The sequence below is a fragment of the Sipha flava genome, unplaced genomic scaffold, assembly GCF_003268045.1.
Source record: "Sipha flava isolate LNK unplaced genomic scaffold, YSA_version1 252_pilon_pilon, whole genome shotgun sequence".
Classification (NCBI taxonomy): Eukaryota; Metazoa; Arthropoda; class Insecta; order Hemiptera; family Aphididae; genus Sipha; species Sipha flava.
In genome coordinates this window covers 590,929-600,475 of record NW_020272904.1, presented here as the reverse complement: position 1 = coordinate 600,475, position 9,547 = coordinate 590,929, and positions in this window count along the sequence as shown.

Sequence of the window (9,547 nt, the reverse complement as noted above, 5' to 3'; positions counted from 1 at the left end):
TGCTTTTATATTATATTATAATATCTACTGGGTCCAGAGAATTCGGAAAGTTGTTAAAAATTGTAATGTGTTGAAAGTTGTTATTAAAAATCTAAATGTATATAAGAATTGCTTGCGCTCCTCTGTAGGGTTAAAGAAGCAGGTGTAAAATCATTTTGATGGTGATTAATGTATTAATGAACATGGGAAGTAAAATAAAAAAAAAATAAAAAATTTATAAAAATTGAATAATCATCGTAAACTAATTCATTTTTTTCTTCTTCTCGTCTTTAACTTTATGGTTGATTTTTTCAGTCAGATATACACTCTCCACTCTTTCTTGTTTCTAGCTAACCAGCATAGGTTTTAATCAGCCTACTATTTAACTTAGGTGCATAAATAGTGAAGACTGTGTTGAATAATTATATATTCATAGAAAACATATTAGTAAACATTCTTATTGAATCTCAAACATACATGTTTGTAAAAGAAAACCTCATGTGAATCTAAAAAATTACGTTACAAATCTCAAATTCTTAATTCTCTTTATTGTAAACAATTCATGAATTTTAAGTACTGTTAATTACAAATAGTGATATTATCGTAATATATATTGCTCATTGTGCTCATTCATCGGTGACCAATTCAACGACTATCAATTCATCTGTGATCAATAATTTATTATTGTTCGCAACTAATTCATTGGATGCATTATAATATACTTGCGATTTACTTTTAATCTGCATGATCCATCTCTGGTAAAGATTTGTTATAAATCATTCTACTTTTAAAGAGTTATTATTTCTGAAATAATAATAATAAAAAAAAAAATTAGTAGTAATAGAACATGGAATATATTTTTAAAAAAAGATAAAAAAAAAGCATAATTTGGTGATGGCTGATGGTCAGGAGCATGATAAAGGAATAATTCACATGGATATTTTCTTTGGTTAACTAAGTTGGAAGAAAATAAAAGAAACTATATAGTCGTTTATTTGCTGAGCCGTCAAGATTTATATCAAGTACATTTTTAAAAGAAAAAAATAACGGACTAGAAAAAAAATAAAATACGAGGTAAACACTACTGACCCATGCAGTTTCATACAGTACCTATTATACATCAGTGTCACGGTCACGGTCGGAGATGCGAATTTTAAATTGAGACACACATTTTCACTTTTGTAAGATCGACTGTGACAACTGCTCCATGTCACATTAATTTTGGTGTTCTTACAAGTTGCCAAAGTGACGCAAATGATACCTAATAAATACGAGGCGAAATAGCCTGCAAAATTAATTCGATTTACAAGCTTAAAGATTAATCAATTTATAAATGCACGTGCGTACGTGTTACCTTATTCGCATCGTCGCCATTTCTATGGTTACTGATGGAAATATATTATACTGTGAAGGTATTATACAATATCTTATTATGCAATGGGATAACGTTTTGGTTTTCTTTCGTGATAATTATTGTTGTACTTAATGATTACCAATCCGAGTTATTCTAGTGTATATAATATGTGTTTAAATTCTGAGTTTCATACGTTCGCACAGATTATAATATTGCTATTAATATGTCAAGGTATTTTTACAGCAGAAAATGTTAGAAAAGCTTTGAATGAATTCCGTATTATTTAATTTTAACGGAAAAATATTGTAATAAAGTTTATAATACTTTATATGCAATATTATTATTGTGTATGAATGTTAAAAATTCTACACATTGAACTACCTATATAAGTGCTAGTGTAAAATAAATCAAGTTTTAAATAAAAAATACAAATATTTGAATATTTTATATGGTGTGTACATAAATATGCCTGTATTGAAACTAAATATTAATAATTTATCATACATAAAATGTATATTTATAAATACTATATACTAGTACTATATAAATAATAAAATAAAAAAATCAAATAAAAATAAAAAAATTGTAAATGGTTTATATACGTAAACTAATAAATAAAAAGAAATAAACAAATAGTTTATACATAAAAATAAATAAATAAATACTTAGCTATATAAATATAGTATAATGTATCTATTAAATGCAAAGTTTAAACTTCATTTTTCTTTCACAAATAGGTATCAAAATTTTTTTACACGCTTATGGGTTGGTTTTTATGAAAAAAGTTTTTATATGATTATTATTTTTATATTTTAGTAAAATCAAAGGCGAATAAAATGTTTTCACACCGATGGAGGACTCTCATTTTTTTACGATCAAATATAGCGCTTTATAAAAAAAAGTATGAAATACCTTATGTTGTTTATTTAGGGCCAAAGAATGCGTGATCACATCTAGTGTCACTTATATATATGTATAAACTCATGGTGTAACTATAAATCCTTCATTATACTTATCTTTTTGAAATAATATGATGTATTTTAAGATATGATAAATTAACCTGTATAAGTTAAGTAGTAATTCAATGGAAATATGTAAATAATTTTTAATTGTACGTTGGCTTAACAATACAACAACTCTTTGGCTTAACAACTCATGCAAACAGAATGTAACCATATTCTGATGCGCACACGAGTTTTATATTCTTCAAATAAATTACATTTGATATGGATTGCATTATTGAAATAATATGAAGTCATCTATATACATGTAATATAATATATTATATTAATTTATTTTATATAATACCGTGTTAGCAGGAACGTATTTAGATAGAGGCTTTGGTTGCTCAGATCCTGTTGCTCAGAGAGGCGGCAAGTTATAAAAGTTTATAAGGATGACAAATATTTATTTCGTATATAACATACTAGACTATAGACAAATGATTTCGAAACTTTTATAAATGTGACCCTGAAACTTGAAATTAAACTATTCGTGATCTCAAAAAATTTAAAATAAAAAATAGTAATTCTAGTACCTAATTAAATTTATAATTTCTAACCAATATTAATTATTGTCGGATTTGTTCCTTGTATTGCAAAATTCAACTCATTTAACAGTTCAAAAATAACACTTAAGAAAGCCAACTATTGACACATAATCATTACTTTTTTCAGCCAATGAGTAGTTTTTTTTTTTTTTTTAGGAATATATGTATTTCTACACGCAAAGACATGACACAAGAAATAATTTGTTCTCCAATAATCCATTTAAACTCCCAGGCATAGCCGGTGCACCATTAAAACATATTCTAATACAGTCAGTACAAAATATGTCATTTTTCCGAAAAAAATTATCAATTTTTTTAAAAATATCTAAGTCAGATGTAGTTATTGAAAGCTACTTACAAAATATAAATTCTTCAAAATAATTGTTAAAACTTATATAATGTATATATACCACTAGCTGGACGTCATTTTAGATATTTATCGATTTTAATTGAACATTTTTTTGTTGAAATCACTTGATGTATTAGCTATCTTGAAATATTTTCAGACATTATAACTAACCTTCATTTAATAGTTTTATCCAAAAAGTAGAATTAATTCTAACTTATTACCTACATTATGTACACAAACGATTCTAGCCATTGAAATTGCTGCTAGTTTCATAAGTTATTTTCCAATGTTATGCTATTTTATTTAGTGTCTAAGATAAAATAGTTTTTCCAAGCTACATCAAATAATGTCTTGCTAGTTTTTTATAAATAAACAGTAAGTATATTAAATGGATGGTTAAATCACATACGTTTTATTTTGATGTTCTTTCCACAGAAGCAATGGCTTATTAACCAATATGGGATAAATTGTGTTAAGATGTATTTTGAGTTTATTAGCTTTCATAGATTCATCTGATAGAATTTGCAAGCAGTACACACAATGAGGATAAAACTAAATCTGAAAGATCTATGATAACCGTAAAACTAAATTTCAAAAATTCATTTTTTGTGTAAATTCGTGTAAATTGGCGCAGAACGTTCTTTTTAATAGTAAAAAGAATAAAAACTATTTACGGTTTACAGTGGAAAAATATCGTTGTTCAGATTTAGTGGTATTATTAATTGAAGCTGAAATAATCATTTCATTAGACTTTGAAAATGTTATCAATGATTTTAGATTTACTTCTAAATCTAGAAAAAAAGTTAAGATTTTTTTTTTTTGTTTATATTAATTCAAGTTTCGTGTATTATAATATAATAATATATGTTGCCCTTATTCTGAAATTTATAAATACGTCAATACATGTTAAATAAAATCACATTTACATCTCATATACGTTGTTGTATGCTGTGCAGACTATTTCACGAGGATTTACTATATTTTCAAATCCATAGTAGGGTGGAACGGATAAATGGTGTTTACATTACGCCCGTCGCACTTTAAAGTGGCAAATATTCGTGGGATCTAACTTGCATAACTTGTATATTTTGTGCAATTGACAAATCATTTGTCATCGAATTGGTATTTATATGTTTATAAAACCAATAGTAAATGATCAATTGTGAGTTTTATAAAGATTTGCATGATCGGATTTTCGGCTATAAAACTGCAACGACTATAATAAAATCGATCGTCGGATAGAGTGATTTTGATTTTTGCGCTGTAGTTCTTTACTTTTGAGAAAAATAAAGCTTTTGGATTAGATATAAGTTTGAATGGTTAAGTTTAAATGACGGATTTTATTTTAGGTTCATCTCCTCCGTACAGATGTTAGTACATCAGTATAGTACATTTCATTAGTTGAGGATTAATTGAAATACATTTAAATATTAAAGTTGTTGCCATGAGTACTGCACATATTATAGTAGGAATATTCTCTCATCTCACCGAGAAATTCTTAAAAAATAAATAAATAAATAAATCATTTATTTAATGCTTATCTTTAGAGCACGAAGTTTGAAAAAAAATCTTACTTCTAGGATTAAAAAATTAACGGTTCTCATGGTTTTGCATGAAAAATTTCATAAATTTTTTGTAGCCATATGGCTTATTGTAATTAAATTATGCGTAAAAATATACCTTCGTTTTTCGAGCGTGAACGGCTTCGTTGCTAAAAGTAATTTTTTACTGTATTGTTTGTATACGATTTTTTTTCATCTACGTACTACGCATGTGTAAATAATGCCTGGAGTTTTAATCCAGCCATTAGTTTTGACAGGAAATTATCATTTGTATATTAGAAATGTACTCTCCTTTCTCCACACCTCTTAGCTATGCAAATGTAAATCTCATTTATTTTAATATACATATAATATAATATATAGGAGACCGCTTGGGGTGTCCTTATTGGATAACGGGTGTGACAATCTCGCGGACCCCAGTTAGGTGGTGGTGCAGTCTGAAGAATGTCAGAATCGTCTCAGGTAAGTAGGTGGACACTAAGTTCATGAAACTGAAGCACCACGATCACTAGTCGGGCACTCCATTATGGGGGTTAGCCATCCAACTTAGTAAAAACCAATATGGTTCTTAGACAAGACATACTCAGCCTCGGATGACCAATAAGTTGAAAGCGTTGAGTATTGGAATCTGGAACGTGCACATGCTTATACAACAGGCGCAATGAAGTTATCTACTTCAAATATCGAAAAATACAAAATAGATATAGTAGCAATACAAGAATTAAGATAGACAGGAGTAGGCAATAGTTGTAGAGATAAACATGAGTATGAAGTGGGATTTGTTGTAAAAAACGACATGTTACTGTACATCAAAAAGTTTGAAGCGCGTAATGAGTGATTATGCTGGTTATAGATAGAATGTAAATGGATAAGCGTATCACTGATCAATTGCTACGCACCGACGGAAGAGAAGAAAATATAGTTAAAGAAGAATCTTATAGCCAGCTAGATAAACGATAGTGAATCGTTTTACGATTCTCATCTAGAATAAGATGAGAGAAAATTAGCTTTAGTAGAAATAAAGTTTCTATTGAAGATTTGTGGTCCTAAAATAAATAATGTAACACAAAGGTATGAAATAAGGTCAATGAAAAAGTATACAATGCCTTTGAAGAACCAAATATGATTGGGGTAAAAGGTCCAAAAAACTAAGCTGGCTAGATCACATACTAAGGTTTAACATGTTTGCAAAGGAGATCCTAAAATGGAAATCACTAAGAAAGAGGTCCTTAGGCAGATCTAAACAACGATGGTTTGATAAAGTCTCGAAGGATCTAACAGCGCTAGGAGTTAAAAACTACAGGGAGGTAGCAATGGATAGAGAGAGATGGAAGGAAGTATGTGTTGCAGCAATGGGCCTTAATGGCCTTTAAAGCTGATAAAAAAATAAATAAATAAATAAAAATAAATGTATAGGAATAAAAAGTAATCGCAAAAATCACGTACGTTGACTGATGTACATTATTATTATTTATTACGCGCATAATTTGTCCGTTATAACTAGTTTAAACGAGACAGTGTGTAGAATAATATTATTTTTCTTAAAATACTAAAAAAGACCAATCGATATTTGCACAAATAAACAAATAGTTGTATGATATATAATATATATAAGATTATTATTATTATTATATTATATATATAAGAGTAAAAATGTTTAATACACATTCGATTATTAGAAACCCTTACAATGAATAATAGTAATTTATTAATAATTTTATCAATTTTATTGTTCAACGCTTATCAAAAATTCTCAAATTTCATCTTCTCATCATTCAATCAAGTTGACATCTACAAAAAATATTTGAAAAATGTATGAAGAATTAAAACTGAGTATTTTGATGATAAATGAAAATACCTTATTTAAAATTAAATTTACTAGAACAAATATAGGCTTATTATTTTGATTTCTAATTGAACTTAAAAATAAAAATAAATTTATTTTATTTTCAAAATGCCAAATGATTTTCAATTTATTAAAAGTAATGCGATGAAGGAAGTGAAAACAAAAAAAATTAATTAAGTCTGACAACACGTACAAAGATTAATATATTATATGAATTTATTATATTGTTTGAAACTAGAACACAATAATGTTAATGCACATTTTAAGCAGTAGTAGTAGCTATAATAGTTGTTTATTATATAGCTTCCATCATATTATTGAGTTGCATTACGTAGGAAGTAGGTAGATATTTATTAATTTATTACTGAAATGGTAATAATAATGATTATAGATAGTATTATTTTATGATTAAATAAAATGAAACACGCATGTTCCTATATACTATGTACGTAGTACGTAGGTACATATTTTGTTTGTAAATTTGTTCCCCCATTGTTATTAGTTTAAACCAATAAATAATTACGATAATTAATGTTATTTAAACAAAAGTAAATAGTTTATTTTTTTAGCAATAACAGTTATTAAAAAATTTACAAATATCTGACTATTTTTATTTTTATGATATATTTCTAACTCATAAGTAATAATAATAAGAATAATAATTATTATAGAAAAATATCGCTATTTTCGTTTGGAAAAAATATTGTGTGATGTCAGAAAAGTATATGGTGAGGTGGTAAATGAATGGCTTAAAATCTTTTTCTATTTTAGATGTATTTTTATGCAGCAACCCAGTTAAAGTTAATTCGAGCAATGAAAAAACTTTTTTTATGACCACTCTATACATGAAAAGGCACTTGATAGGACATATACTCGTTTATTATATCGTAGGTTTCAATGTCAATTAAATAAATAGAATTAAATAGTTTTATTTTTATTTTCACAAAAGAAATATATTGTAATATACAAAAGGCGAATAACATAAAAAAGTAAAATTTTATTTCAAGTTAAACGATTCTTAATTTTAAAATAGTAAAAATAAAATTAATAAAACCAACTTTTTTTATTTTAAAGGAATTAAATATATACAAATAAGTAATTAATACACACAGTTTATAAGTTATATAAACAAAAAAATGTTTTACTTCTATAAAGTTCGATAAATATTCAAAACAACAATAATAATTAATAATGATAACAGTAATAATAACAATATTTTTATTACTTATATACGAATGGAAGATTATTCTATAATATTTATGATATACGCGAAAACGATAAAACACCCTGGAATGTAAAGTTTATATCTATTTTTAAAATCCATAAGGATTGGAAAATCAATTAAATCAATATTCAAATTTAATTTCTAAAAAATAGTTCAACATATTTGAAATGTTCAACAAAGTATGAAATATTAATGTTATTTTATGAAATTATATAATATAATAGGAATTTATTAACGTTGTGGAACAAATATTTTCAGAATATTATACATCAGTATTTTAAAATCGTTCATATGATTACACCATAAAATATTTAGTTTGAAATATTCAATCCAAAATTTTAGGATTATTTAATGGTTAAACTAGTGAAAAATGTTTAACTAAAAGATTAAACTGTTTTTAATGTATAAATATAAAATGGTATGAGTTATTTCTTTGATTGATTTGATAAGTTATTGGTTTGATTATATTTATCTGATAATAATATGCTTAACAATAATAATATTAATAATGTGCTTAACCGATATAAAATAAAAAGTAATTACACGATTTTTTAATTTAAAATGTTACATTTACAATTTATATATATCTTTGTACAGTAAGAAAATTAGAAAAACAAATTAAAAACAATGTGCATTATGAGTTCATCCAATGACAGAAATCCTATAAAAAAATGAATGTAGGAGGTGTTGCTTTGGGAATGTAAAATACGATAAAATATACTTTTTAAACTGCTCAATTTTCAAAATATTTATTATAATTTTTAACAGTGGCTGATTCGAAAATAAAGTCATTAAAAAAATTAACGAAAAATGGTATCATGGCAATATGATAATAATAAAAGTCATCGAATAACAATAAATTGAATTTTTTACTAACAGAAGCAGATAGGTAAATAAAAAAAATTAATCACGAAACATACAAAATTTAACGGTGATATTTTGATGTTTTTTTTTTTTTTTTTAATTAAAATTTTCCATACAGTTAATTTCGAAGAAGTTACACATTTTAGAATATGTGCAAAATTTTTTTTTATTTACTTAAACCTATTATAAATAACTTACAAACATATACCAAGGAAAAAAACTTAATTTAAATTACAAATTATAATACAATAACAACATGAAATCAATATACGAGTAAAATAGTATTGTTTAAACTACATATAATTTAATAAAATATATACTTACTAGTAGTATAATCATCTTATAACTATGATGTAAGTATAGCACTATTATGTAAGTATAGTAGTCTAATCTAAATTACAATAACTGTCATCATTAATAGTCTTAAGAGATCAAATGTTGTTAGTGATTATAATTTAGACACAGATAATAATAATTAACCCGATATTGTACTTAACACACTAAATATTCCAAAATGTTTATTTCTATAGAAGTCACAAACACAGAAAACTTTGATGTTGATCCATATACAAAATCAGATTGTATTGTATTTCCATGTACTTAATTTAAGCGGATATTAATACTTAATAACTAAATCAAAAGCGTCTATGACAGGTTTAAATTGTAGTACACTAATTTGTAGCTCTATTTACGAAACGGTAATTAATTAATTTTTCATCTAAAGTAGAACATTATGTATGTATAAAGATATTTATATATATATTTAGTATCATTTACATTTTTTTTTAATTTTACCGATATTTTTTTACCATAAAATAA